This window comes from Eriocheir sinensis, unplaced genomic scaffold (genome assembly GCF_024679095.1).
Source record: "Eriocheir sinensis breed Jianghai 21 unplaced genomic scaffold, ASM2467909v1 Scaffold30, whole genome shotgun sequence".
Taxonomy (NCBI): domain Eukaryota; kingdom Metazoa; phylum Arthropoda; class Malacostraca; order Decapoda; family Varunidae; genus Eriocheir; species Eriocheir sinensis.
This window is the reverse complement of record NW_026111610.1, coordinates 128865-143710: the sequence shown is the minus strand read 5'-3', so window position 1 is coordinate 143710 and position 14846 is coordinate 128865.

The following is a 14846-nucleotide window of genomic DNA, read 5'->3' as shown; positions in this document are numbered from 1 at the left end:
TAACACCAACGTGTGTTACGGTTTCTCGAGAGACGATTCAAACGTTAGTGACGTGTCGGCTTTGTGGTTGCAGCGGACAAGGACGCTGAACACTTGTCAGCACATCATGTCGTGCTTCACACAGGTCCGACATCCACATTTAAAACGACTCACACAAATCACAAGCAGGTAACGACACACCGTAACCATTCCGTCGTTTGACCGGAAAGCAATCAACGAGACGACGTCTGATATAACTAGCGCTACATTGACAGTGCAGAAAATCGGAATTCGTTGCAAGGATGCAGACACACTTGACACTATGCTTGCTGCTGTTAAATCTAACTTGGTGACTTTCTTATTACATTTGGTTATTAATGGAAGTCATGTATAACCAAGTGCACTTGAAATAGTAAGACATTATTTTGTACATTTAAAAAAAGGTTAACAATAAAAGTGTAGACTTAGCTTTGGTTTTAAACACCGAAATGAGTAACACTGATTGAGTTATACATTGTAAGCTTCCTAAGATAAAACACACATTCACCTCAATAGAGTTAAGACGATAGTGTAAGTTCACAAGACAAAACTTAAATAACATTCACCAGGACTCACAAAGTACAAGAGTGCAAATGTCATCTAACCTCGATCGAGGTGTCTGTGTATATTAATCTTTCTGAGCTTCTGATTCTGTTAACTCTCCAATTAATATTTGTATGCATCAAAAAAGAATAACACACTTTAGCCTTAAGGAATAGAAGTGAATGTGTGTTTTAGTCTTCCTGAGCTTCCGTTTTTGACAATACTGTTACATAGTATGTAATAGTTGCTTAACACTCAAATTAAGAATTGGATGCATCACAACAGACAAACACACATTCACCTTAATGGAGTTTAGACGACATTCAAATGTCATCTAACCTTAACCGAGATTTAGTCTTCCAGAGCTTCCGATTCTGTTAATACTCGTATTAAGAATTGGATGCATCACAACAGACAAACACACATTCACCTTAATGGAGTTTAGACGACATTCAAATGTCATCTAACCTTAACCGAGGTGAATGTGTGTTTTAGTCTTCCAGAGCTTCCGATTCTGTTAACACTCGTATTAAGAATTGGATGCATCACAACAGACAAACACACATTCACCTTAATGGAGTTTAGATTCTCATTGAATGTCGTCTCAACTCCATTGAGGTGAATGTGTGACTTTGTACTATGTAGCGTCCAATTCTAACTTTGATAGATATCAGAATCGGACGCTCAGTAAGTCAAATACACACATTCACCTTAACAGAGTTTAGAATGTCGTCTCAACTCCATTGAGGTGAATGTGTGACTTTGTACTATGTAGCGTCCAATTCTATCTTTGATAGACATCAGAATCGGACGCTCAGTAAGTCAAACACACACATTCACCTTAACAGAGTTTAGATTATCATTGAGTGTCGTCTCAACTCTATTGAGGTGAATGAGTCTCATTGAATGTCGTCTCAACTCCATTGAGGTGAATGTGTGACTTTGTACTATGTAGCGTCCAATTCTAACTTTGATAGACATGCGTCCAATTCTAACTTTGATAGATATCAGAATCGAACGCTCAGTAAGTCAAACACACACATTCACCTTAACAGAGTTTAGAGTCTCATTGAATGTCGTCTCAACTCCATTGAGGTGAATGGTTGACTTTGTACTATGTAGCGTCCAATTCTAACTTTGATAGACATGCGTCCAATTCTAACTTTGATAGATATCAGAATCGGACGCTCAGTAAGTCAAACACACACATTCACCTTAACAGAGTTTAGAGTCTCATTGAATGTCGTCTCAACTCCATTGAGGTGAATGTGTGACTTTGTACTATGTAGCGTCCAATTCTAACTTTGATAGACATGCGTCCAATTCTAACTTTGATAGATATCAGAATCGGACGCTCAGTAAGTCAAACACACACATTCACCTTAACAGAGTTTAGAGTCTCATTGAATGTCGTCTCAACTCCATTGAGGTGAATGGGTGACTTTGTACTATGTAGCGTCCAATTCTAACTTTAATAGACATCAGAATCGGACGCTCAATAAGTCAAACACACACATTCACCTTAACAGAGTTTAGAGTTTCATTGAATGTCGTCTCAACTCCATTGAGGTGAATGTGTGACTTTGTACTATATTGCGTCCAATTCTGATGTCTGAATGTCGTCTAAACTTCATTGAGGTGAATATATGTCTTTGCCTTACTGAGCGTCCGATTCTACACATCCGAATCAGATACATTATATTTATAATTTATTTAACCTGAACTATATTTTTTGAGCAGTGTGAATTTGATAAATTTTTTGAAGTATCGAATTTTTAACACTTCAAAACCAAAGAAATATAGCTATTTTCATCTAAGAAAAGTTAAATGAGAAAGAAGATTCAAAGTGCAAGCCAAAGTCAGAATTGGACGCTATATGGCACACAGTACCTAGCAACGATACAATATTGGACCCCAGTCTTTCTGTTGTATAGGCAAAAGGTTGAATTATCCTAAGCTACCATTTTCATCTAAGAAAGAGAAAATACTCAAGATCCAATGTCGATGTGTCCGTTTCGGATATACCAGAATCAGAATTGGACGCTACCCGCTTTCCCTGCTGCATGGGGATTGTGACACATGGCACATACTTAGTAACGATACAATATTGGACCCCAGTCTTTCTGTTATAAAGACAAAAGGATAACACTAACAACAACAACAATACAATATTGGACCCCAGTCCTAAATTTGAAATACTGGATCAAGCCAGTCTGTTTTAATACTAAATTTGAAATATTTAACCCCAGTCTTTCTTATCTGTGTCTAGATTGAATACGTTTTGATATTTTAATTTCACAAATTGTGATTTATGTTCTATACCGCGATATCAAAGACCTTATTTTTCACCTTATTTTTATATTAAACAAATACAGAGTGTCATCCTGTCCGTTACGATGTCTAACGAACAACAATTAGTTTTCTCGAACGAACAACAATTAGTCTTATCCTTGATAGATGAATTGAAACAAGGAGTTGAAGATGGTTTGAAGAAAAGTTGCCTGTATGTCAAGAGTGTCTACCAGGCACATCTGCAACAGTTCGAACGCACACTAGAACACGATCAGTTTGCAGACACGAGTCTCTCCAAACTCGAAATGCAGTCAATAGACGAAATTCAGATGAACAAACCCGTTCATTGGGATTTTGCATTGAAGCTGTCTCACGCCTTGCGATCGAGTATACGTTTCATGTCCATCGCGTTGGATGATATTTTGTCCGAGTTCCGTATGGTGCTAGCGTTGCACCTCGAGAACCTCCACACGACGTACCAGGTCGCACCTTCGTTCGACTCCATACCTGTATTCAACAATAGAGTTCATGTGATGGGTGGTGTGCGTCCACCCAGCAACGAAGAGTTCGTTCCAATATATTTTTATTGGATATTTCGAAATACTCGTATAGTTTTTTTAATACCGTCTGTAATATATTTTTCGTTATTCATTTCTAGAGTTCGGGAACGGTTACACTTCCTTCCTTCCTCGAGTTCTAAATGAAAGTGTAGAGATGTGGTCCAGAGCCCAGAAGAACCCCCCCCATATCACTACAAGAGGAGGAGAAGGGAAGTGGTTGCCAGCAACGACCATAACTAATATAATTTTATTCAATTACAGTTGACAGCAGTTGGTTACAGTTGAATATCTATACCATGGCGAACGAGGGTTCCAGTCTACATGTAAACTTTTCTTTTCTCTATTTAATAAACTTTAACTTTAGTAGTGCCTGATTTTTATTTTAAAACATGTGAGTTAGAAAAATATAGAAATGAATCCAAAGACAAAAATATTATTATCAAAGTTATTTGATGACGACGGTGAAACAAATTGTATTAAGTTTCCAACCCCATCGTTTAAAATTTATCAAAGCGAAGCTTTAACATCGGTGCGCTTGTGTCAAGAAGTGGCATGTAACCTGTACCCTAAGGCTTCTTTCAGACGGCGCGGGCACTGCCCGCGTCCGCGTTTAAGCGCGGACACACCCGCTTCCGCGTACCTTTTCAGACGGCGCGGGTGAAAACCACCTGCCACCCACGGGCCTCGTCATCTGGCTCACCAGTTTGTGTTCTGCACGCACTAATCATGGACCGTGATCGCCTTCGTCTCCTCTACCTATTGCATTTGCGAAAGAAGAAGAGACATAGAAGGAGATTATGGATTCATCCCTTGATTGCTGAAAGGAGCAAGACTGGAGCATTCACGTGACTTGTCCCACAGAGCTGGTCTCTCCTGCACAAGGGATATCAACTGCTCTGTATCAATATTAGCCTCCATATTAAATGCAAGGGGACAGTCACGCACAACCAATCACGTTGAAATCCAGCAGACTATTGAATGAGTTTCCTCCGGAGAAGTGCGCGGGTCGCGGGCCTGCCCGCGACGTGTGAAGACATGCATTAGACGCTGTACCCTGTAGCAACTAGGCGCGGAGGCGGGCCCGCGGGCAACCCATGGGGCGCCCGCGCTGCATTTCGCTCGCACGCGGGCGATCGCCCGCGGCGGGCGACGCCCGCGCCATGTGAAAGGTTACATTGAAAACATCAGTAATTAGTTTAAGCGGGTCCGCGCCTAAGCGCGGACGCGGGTATCGCCCGCGTCGTCTGAAAGGAGCCTTAGAGTTTACCACGACCCTTTTCGATTAACCAAGTACAAGTACACGCCGTACGATTAGCTTTAATTCAATACTACAAACATGCTTGTTGGAGTCCTTCTTTGAGTGTTGAAACTCTGTTAAACGCAACATATGACTCGAGAATTCGTGAAGAGATACGAGTGAACAATTATGGAGGGGGTTTTGTCATTGGCGATGGAACAGGTATTGGCAAGACCAGGGAAATGGCTGTTTTTATCATCAGTGTCGTGTTGGCCGAGTCGAGCATTAAACAACTAGCCATTGATTCACATATGGATGTGTTAACACATACGTCAAGGCGGAATGTTTACGGGAACCCTTTCTTTATCTGGATAACGTGCTCTCGTGGCTTGTTCAGAGATTGCCAAAATGATATATTACAGGTTCTCGTCAATAAAGATGATCGGTTCAATACTTGGACTAAGGTAGGGTTCGCAGACAGACCGAGTTTTGCAAACACGGATAGTGACAGTTCTTTGTCGAAAGACTATAGTATTCACACTCATGGTTACGACAACAAAAAAAAATGATCGTTAAATTTTATAATTGGAAAAACATAGTCTCGATGAATAAAGAAATGCGCACCCGTGAAACCGTAACGCTGACACCTGCGATCTTATCGACGATTCAAACACATATTCGACGAATAGGCTTTAAGAGAAAAACTTTTACTAATGCTCGTTATGTAATGTGGTACGTTTTCAACGAATGTCAACGATAAGGAAATGATGGTCTTACCAGGATCGGAGTATGCCGGGCCGTGTTGTTCGGAGGGAGATAACAGAATTCACATTTACAACGCTAGTAGAAGAAGTGTTCGTTATGCTAGATTAACTCGACCTTACATCGGTGTCCTTTTAGACAAGTTTCCAATAGAATGGAAGGCAAACGTCTTTGTCGGTAACCCAATTCTCTCATGAAATCAATACATTGATTGCCGCGCTCTTGACTAACATCATGTACAGTCTGTATTTCATGATGCAAGACACTTAGAACATACAACAATAATTGCACATCGTCAGGTAACCTAAAATTTCTAGTGAAGTGTTTCAACTTGTTGGAAAATAAATTTCTCGTCGACGATCTTAAATTTCGAAGACAAGGAATAGAAGAGAGGAATGTGGGTGGATGTCTGACAGTGTTAAAAATTAACTTGACTCGATCCACGATGTGGGTATGAGCACCCACATAAGCTATGTATTTTGTGTGGAGACGTTCCATATAATCCGCATGGCTGATGTGTGGAATCGTCGTCATTTTGATTGTAGACTGTTTGAAGACTAGCTTGCTCCAAACTATCTCTTTCTCCAATGATGAATGATGGTTGCCTGTTAAGGTAGAGACGCAGTTAAGTATTTATAATCTTGTTGATGATACAAACACACACACGCACATACAAGGCTAAGACACACACGCACACAAACACGACTACTACACACCTACCAATGAAATGACAGACGCCACCGCCGCTGTTGTCTCTTCGACACGCAGACTCAACTCAATGTCGACTTAACTCTATTGAAGTGAATGTGTGTTTTTGTCTTACGGAGTGTCCAATTCTGAATTTGTAGCAGTTAGACTTTAATTCAAACATTAGACTTACAAAATCAGAATTGCACACTCCGTAAGACAAAGACACACATTCACCTCAATAGAGTTTAGTCGACATTCAACAATACACAAACCAGAGATTCAAAGTTACGTATACTCTCTCACATGCGTAATAAAGATGAGAGAAAGTTAAGAATATTTTTTTTTAAATGTTAACCGCTACAGGTGACACGCAGACTCAACTCAATGTCGACTTAACTCTATTGAAGTGAATGTGTGTTTTTATCTTACGGAGTGTCCAATTCTGAATTTGTAGCAGTAAGACTTTAACTCAAACATTAGACTTACAAAATCAAAATTGAACACTTCGTAAGACAAAGACACACATTCAGACCAAATTTTACTATCACTTGTTTTGAATGTTAAGCCGATCGCTATTGGTTCACCACCACTGATGCTGACTCTCTCATCATCGTCTTCTGGATCGCTATCGACAGTTGTCCAAGATAAATCATCAGATTTGATAACAGTATTCATTCTGCCTTGTGAACCTTCGAGACGCATGCCTGTCACGAACCTTAAAACAAATTCATAATGACGTGGTTCTTGGTGGTGATTTTAGATGCTGTTTCCACAGGGCTGGTATATCAATTCGGTGAAACAGTCTCTCAAATTTGCTATCTGTTCTTTGTCGTATTCTGTTGTGAATTGCACATTATCCAAGACGATATTGCACTCAGTCGCGACTTGGAGGATTAACTTCATTGTACATTAATAGAGTCAGGTTTTTCTCAATAGATCTATCTGATCTTTATTCTTTCCGTGACCTGAATCCCATCGAGAATGATATTGCATCGATTCACGAGATCCGACTGAGCGTATGCCTCAACATCGATGGGGTGTTGGGTGTAGCACGATCCATGATTAGGCAACGAGAGGACATAATCTCTGTGTTCTTTGCCCTTGAACACTACACCTTCGCGGCGTTCGCGTCTGTCCAAGTTGTACTCCTCAGTGGATACGGTTTCATTCATCGTTACGGTGGTGTAGTTAGAGTTATCGCTTGAGTATGTGTTTAATTACCGTTAACCATATAGCCATTTATATGTGACGTGTCCAATTACGCTCGGGTTCAATCACGGATTATGGATAAGGTCATAGAAACCACCTGTCTAACAACCTGGGAAGTGCTTACAAAGATCTCGCTGCCACTAAAGAGGAAGACAACGCTGCGCGGACTACTGACATCGTGCTGTTCGTCATATCAATTATTTGGCATTAATCTCAAAATGAAGTGTAATGCAATGGTGCAAAATTGATTGATCACACCGTGTCATGCCAAATTACAAGGTCAAGTCAACAGACAGAATGACATGCGTGACATGCGATGCTGCATTCAAGGAAGGTCTACGTGTCTTCCAATCAGCTTGTGGTCATTTGAATCACCGATTTTGCATTTCCACGCACATGGACTACTATCACAAGTATGATTGTGTGGTGTGCTCAAAGCCCTTCACCCACCGCGAATTGCAACATGGCAGGACCACATTGATCTTCAGACAACACCATCCCTTCGTCATCAGGGAATTCGCACTGTTGGACGATGACATGAACATCATGGATTCACACGTCATCAATAACAAAGCAGCTGCATTCAAAGAAGAGGTTTCACCTGGTGTCTTCAAGTTCATCGATAACAGGTATGATCCAGTCGTTATCAGTGAAAATGTCGATGAGGATGGGTACCCTTGTACAGTCCGGTTGAAGACGATGACGTAGTCAACGAGGAGGAGGAGGAGGAGGATGACGATGACGACGACGAGGACGATAACGAAGAGGAAGAGGATGACGATAACGAAGAGGAAGAGGAGGAACAGGATGACGAAGAAGATGACAACAACAACAACGAGGAGGAGGAGGAGGAGGAGGATAATGAGGTGGACATTCCAGTCTACGCACCTGGTGAAGAGGAGGAGGAGGAGGAGGATGTTCCAGAGGAGGAGTCGGTTCCAGTTCCAGAGGAGGAGATGGTTCCAGTTCCACAGGAGGAGTCGGTTCCAGTTCCAGAGGAGGAGTCGGTTCCAGTGAAGGAGGAGGAGTCGATTCCAATCGGTAATGAGCTTGTTCCCTTCGTTGAAGAGGAGACGACTGAAAATCAGCTATGGCGTGTTAAGACGAGTGTCCTCATCACCCGCAAATTGGTTGCAGTTCCTGGTAATAAGAAGGCGAATACCAAGCGTCATAATGAGGATACTGACGACTTGCCTGATGCCAAGAGAACCAGGATAGTGTTGCCAAATGTGGCCATCGATGGTGAGAGATTAACGATGTGGAACGACGATGGGTATATCCACATTGTGTCACCAGGCTTCATGAATGAATCACAGCCCATGGAAATGATGTCATCGTTGACTAACCAGTCGCATAAATTGAAGATCAATCTGTATGAGAACTGCACTTATAAGTGCTAAATAGGTGTTGCTGATTGTGTATTGTTTATAGGAAATTCATGTCTTGTAAATATCGGTGTTTATAATGTTTAATCAATAAACCAATGTTAGTACACATGGCTACTGATTTTCCCAAATACGAGTCGATACAAACAAAACATGGCAAAAAAAAAAAAAAACAGTGCCAAAGACATGCAAAAAAAAATTGGCAATCAACACGCAATAATGACGTGTTTATAGTAAGTAAGTGTGGTCAACGCAACTGGCAGCTTACGTCACCAAAGGTCATGCGGACTTCGAGGTAAGTGTTATGTGCAATCAGCGCTATTGCTTACGTCATTGGTGTCATTATTAACCTTGTCAACAACAATATCCAAATTTGGCATGTGTTAACAACCATCCCTTATTATCAATTGATCGGAAAAATAACAACAAGACTAAAAATCACGCAATGCTTCCTGCCATTTTTAGCATGAGCATAACACTCCTTACGATTTACGTCATATCAATCAATCGTGCCGAATCCAACAATGTCCAAATTTAGCTTGATTTGGCATACCTTTATTACATGCCAAAATTGGATAACCACGCTTACGTCATTAACAAGTGCGTGATATGCCAAACTACGACTACGTCACAGTATGTATCGATAGGAGGTATTGCTTACGTCACTACATGTGTGCGATTATCACCCTCGTGTTAGAGCATACGTCACAGTATTGATTGTTAGTGCAATTTATACCCTCGTGTTTTTGCAGGTGATTATCACCCTTGTGACTACGTCACAGTATTGTTACAGGTGATTATCACCCTCGTTATTGTTATAGACTACGTCACAGTATTGTTACGTCACTACTACATGTGCAATTATCACCCTCGTGTTTTTACAGGTGATTATCACCCTCGTGTTATTGTTAGACTACGTCACAGTATTGTTACGTCACTACTATTTTTGCAGGTGATTATCACCCTCGTGACTACGTCACAGTATTGTTACAGGTGATTATCACCCTCGTGTTATTGCTAGACTACGTCACAGTATTGTTACGTCACTACTACATTTGCAATTATCACCCTCGTGATTTTTTACAGGTGATTATCACCCTCGTGTTATTGTTAGACTACGTCACAGTATTGTTACGTCACTACTATTTTTGCAGGTGATTATCACCCTCGTGACTACGTCACAGTATTGTTACAGGTGATTATCACCCTCGTGTTATTGCTAGACTACGTCACAGTACTGTTACATCACTACTTTTTTTGCAGATAATTTAGAGACTACGTCACAGTATTGTTACGTCACTACTATATGATATGTGCAATTAACACCCGTCATTTCCATATGTGGAATTAACACCCTCGTTTTTTGCAGGTGATTATCACCCTCGACACACATTCACCGATAGAGTCAAAATCTGTTCATGATCAACACTAGCTAGAGTGGGGTCCGATATTTGACGATTTCGTCTCCTAAGCGTTAATCTAAAAATTGAGTTTTTCTGAGGGGAAGGTATATAAATTATTAGAGAGGGAGAAAGTAGGAATCTGTAAAGTTATATTCTCGAATTTAGGTAGTTTGTCGCGACAAAGATAGAAATTGGACGCTCCGTTGTGCACAGACACACATTCATCTCAATTAAGTTTATAATCTGTATGCACCCCCATGAAGATTTGGACCCCACTTTGTACTATCGATGTACATATACCCATGCAAAGTTTATATTCTGAAGTTAGTGTATCCCTCATTCACATATTGTTAAATTAAAGCATAAGCCATTGAAGTTGTCTTGCATGGAGATGTAAAATATTGGACCCAACCTTTTTGCTTCTGATATTTTCAGAGTTGGTATTCTCAAAGTTAAATATTTACTTTACATGTGAATATATAGTGTATCCCTCATTCACATATTGTTAAATTAAAGCATAAGCCATTGAAGTTGTCTTGCATGGAGATGTAAAATATTGGACCCAACCTTTTTGCTTCTGATATTTTCAGAGTTGGTATTCTCAAAGTTAAATATTTACATTCACCTTGATAAATGTATAAGAATTGGACGCTTCGAAAAACAAAAACACACATTCACTTTGATAGAGTTTAGATGACATTCAGTTGCATTAAATGGGACGCAAAGAAAGACAAAAAGAAAAGTCCCATGGGGAAGACACCAGTTACAGTATATCACATAATCAGACGCTCAGTAATACTAAAACACACATTCACTTCGATAGAGCTTAGACAACATTCAAATGTCATCTAACCTTAACCGAAGTGAATGTGTGTTTTAGTCTTCTGGAGCTTCAGATTCTGTTAACACTCCAATTAAGAATTGGATGCAACATAACAGAAAAACACACATTTGCCTTAAGGGATCGAAGTGAATGTGTGTTTTAGTCTTCCGGAGCTTCAGATTCTGTTAACACTCCAATTAAGAATTGGATGCAACATAACAGAAAAACACACATTCGCCTTAAGGGATCAAAGTGAATGTGTGTTTTAGTCTTCCGGAGCTTCAGATTATGTTCACACTCCAATTAAGAATTGGATGCATTATAACTGAAAAACACACATTCGCCTTAAGGGATCAAAGTGAATGTGTGTTTTAGTCTTCCGAAGCTTCAGATTCTGTTCACACTCCAATTAAGAATTGGATGCATCATAACTCAAAAACACACATTCGCCTTAAGGGATCAAAGTGAATGTGTGTTTTAGTCTTCCGAAGCTTCAGATTCTGTTCACACTCCAATTAAGAATTGGATGCATCATAACTCAAAAACACACATTCGCCTTAACTGACCGGGGCAAGAACAGCACCATACCGACAGTAGTTAGCTTTTTAAATAACTAGCAAGGATAATAACCTGACGTTTTAAGTGTTTATCATGAAGTACTTTAATTTTATGTTATTTCTATTCAAATTTATTTCACTACTGTTGTATTCCATTAACTCATCACATTCTTTTTCTTTTATTCATATTCACCTATTTTCTAGTCAACATTGCCAAATTCTCATCACTTAATTCATCTTTTTTTTTTTAACAACAAAGGAGACAGCTCAAGGGCACAAAAAAAGGAAACAATAATTAAAAAAAGCCCGCTACTTGCTGCTCCTAAAAAAAGAATCAAAAGAGGTGGCCGAAAGAGAGGTCAATTTCAGGAGAGGTGCCCTAATACCCTTCTCTTGAAAGAGTTCAAGTCGGAGGCAGGAGGAAATACAGATGAAGGAAGACTGTTCCAGAGTTTACCAGCGTGAGGGATGAAAGAGGGAAGATGCTGGTTAACTCTTGCATAAGGGGTTTGGACAGTATAGGGATGAGCATGAGTAGAAAGTCGTGTGCAGCGGGGCCGCGGGAGGGGGGGAGGCATGCAGTTAGCAAGTTCAAAAGAGCAGTCAGCGTGGAAATATCAATAGAAGATAAAAAAGAGGCAACATCGCGACGGAATTTAAGAGGTAGAAGACTATCAGTAGTAGGAGGAGAGCTGATGAGACGAAGAGTCTTAGACTCCACTCTGTCCAGAAGAGCTGTGTGAGTGGAGCCCCCCACACGTGAGATGCATACTCCATACGAGGGCGGACAAGGCCCCTGTATCTGGATAGCAGTGGTGGGCACCGATCACTTTTTTGCTGTTCCGATCCCCGATCATCCGATCAGTTGGGGCAGCTGATCCGATTCCGATCATCCGATCATTTCTTAAGTGCTGGTGTTCATCCGATCGTTAAAACTTATAATAATTACTATTATTTTTTAAATAATAATTACAAAAACCACCTATTTTAGGCGTTCTGTAAGTAATAATTTCAAATAAGTAATAACTTAATTATTTGCTTATAAATATCTTTATTTTTCCTCTTTCTTTTGGTATACAGGACATGGTAAAGAAAAAATGTTATCTTAACTTCTTATTTTAGGCATTTATTTAAGTCTACTCTTTTTATTTAATTTCTGAAAGTATGATATTATGTTCGCTATTTTAACTTTTGTTTGAAGTTGATTTAGAATTTTGACAAACATTTTTCATCTTGTCGATTCGAATCCCCGTGCTACTACCTGGGATTTTTTAGTCACCGCCGAGTGGCTTAAGACTATCCACAGGCTGTCCAGAAGACCACCTATCATCCCGCTCTCTAGAAGAAACCGTACAAGCGAGTCAAAAATGAGTTCCAGGGGGCAGCATGAGCCAAGCATAACTAGCACCACTATAAAAATTGCCTGCGCCATGACGGGCTTGAGCCGACCACCAGGCCCCTGAAGAAAGTCTTCCGGCGCTATAGGCTGAGATGTAAACAAAAAAAAAGTTACCACATTTATCACATTTACCGACATACAAGAGGTGTAGGGTACCTCATTTATCACATTTACCGACATTCAATGGGTGGAGGGCATCTCATTAATCACATTTACCGAGATACAAGGGGTGCAGGTTATCTCAGTTATCACATTTACCGACATACAAGGGGTGCAGGTTATCTCATTAATCACATTTACCGAGATACAAGGGGTGCAGGTTATCTCATTTATCACATTTACCGACATACAAGGGGTGCAGGTTATCTCAGTTATCACATTTACCGACTTATAAGGGGTGTAGGTTATCTTATTGATCACATTTACCGACATACAAGGGGTTCAGGTTATCTCATTTATCACATTTACCGACATACAAGGGGTTCAGGTTATCTCATTTATCACATTTACCGACATACAAGGGGTGTAGGTTATCTCATTTATCACATTTACCGACATACAAGGGGTGTAGGTTATCTCATTTATCACATATACCGACATACAAGGGGTGTAGGTTATCTCATTTATCACATTTACCGACATACAAGGGGAGCAGGTTATCTCATTTATCACATTTACCGACATACAAGGGGTGTAGGTTATCTCATTTATCACATTTACCGACATACAAGGGGAGCAGGTTATCTCATTTATCACATTTACCGACATACCTCATTTAACTCATTTACTGACATACTAAGGGTGCAGAAGAAACTTTATATTTCAAACAATTTTCAAATTCAAAACATACGTCAACATTTACTTTTAATAAATTAAAAAAATAAAAACTCAAGTGGGAGATGTCGCGATAGGCAATCGATAAAGTCACGGTACCGTGTCGCAGCTCATCCACCCTTTGTTTGTAAACAAATCCCGCGCATGCGCAGATTGGATGGATTGACTTAGGATACGTGGATGGCAGATGACACCACACCGGGTAGGACACGTAGCAATGGGTTTAAGTTGGATAACTTCAGGTTCAACAAAGACATAGGCAAGAACTGGTTTACCAACAGTGGTGGATGAGTGGAACAGACGTAGAAGTCATGTGGAGAGCACCAACACGATAGACACATGGAGTAGACATGGAGTAGGTAGGAAGACAGCTACCGAACGGGCGCAAGCCACTCCCGGTGAGGTATATATGGGAGGTGAGAAGGGAGCTGAAGCCCTACAAAGACCCTTCCCATGTCCTCACTAACCGTTTCCCTATTGTCTCACCAACACCGGAGAGTAGTTCAGCATGCTCTCTAAAGACAGATCCTCTTTATCCACACCACACTACATTCACACAACATATACACCTTTTCCTAAAATTCAAATTTTAAAATGGCGCACCTACATCAAGCCTCGAGTCCCCTGCCTGGGGAGGACCACAAATTCCCCCAGGGAGGACTCCCCTTCTGGCTGCCGACCCGAGAGGTGTCTTGATAAATCCTCGAACCTCTTTCTTCTCAATTTCTGCAACATTCGCGGTCTTCGCTCTAATTTTCATTTTGTGGAACATCATCTCTCCTCCTCTAAACCTCACCTTCTCTTCCTTACCGAAACACAGGTTTCTGAGGCTACTGACCGCAATCTCTACTCTGTTCACTCCTACTATCTCTATCCTAAATTTCAATCCAAAGCTGGATGTTGCGACTACGTGCGCAACGACATCACTTGCTCTCGTGCCCACAACCTTGACTCTTCTGAATTTTCTACCATCTGGCTAAGACTTCATTGTCATTCTATTACTAAATACATCTGTGCTGTTTATCTCTCACCTAACTCTACCAACTATGTAAAATTCTTTGACTATTTGAATTCTAAATTGGAGCACATCTTGACCCACTCTCCCTTCGCTGAAATCTCCATCCTAGGAGATTT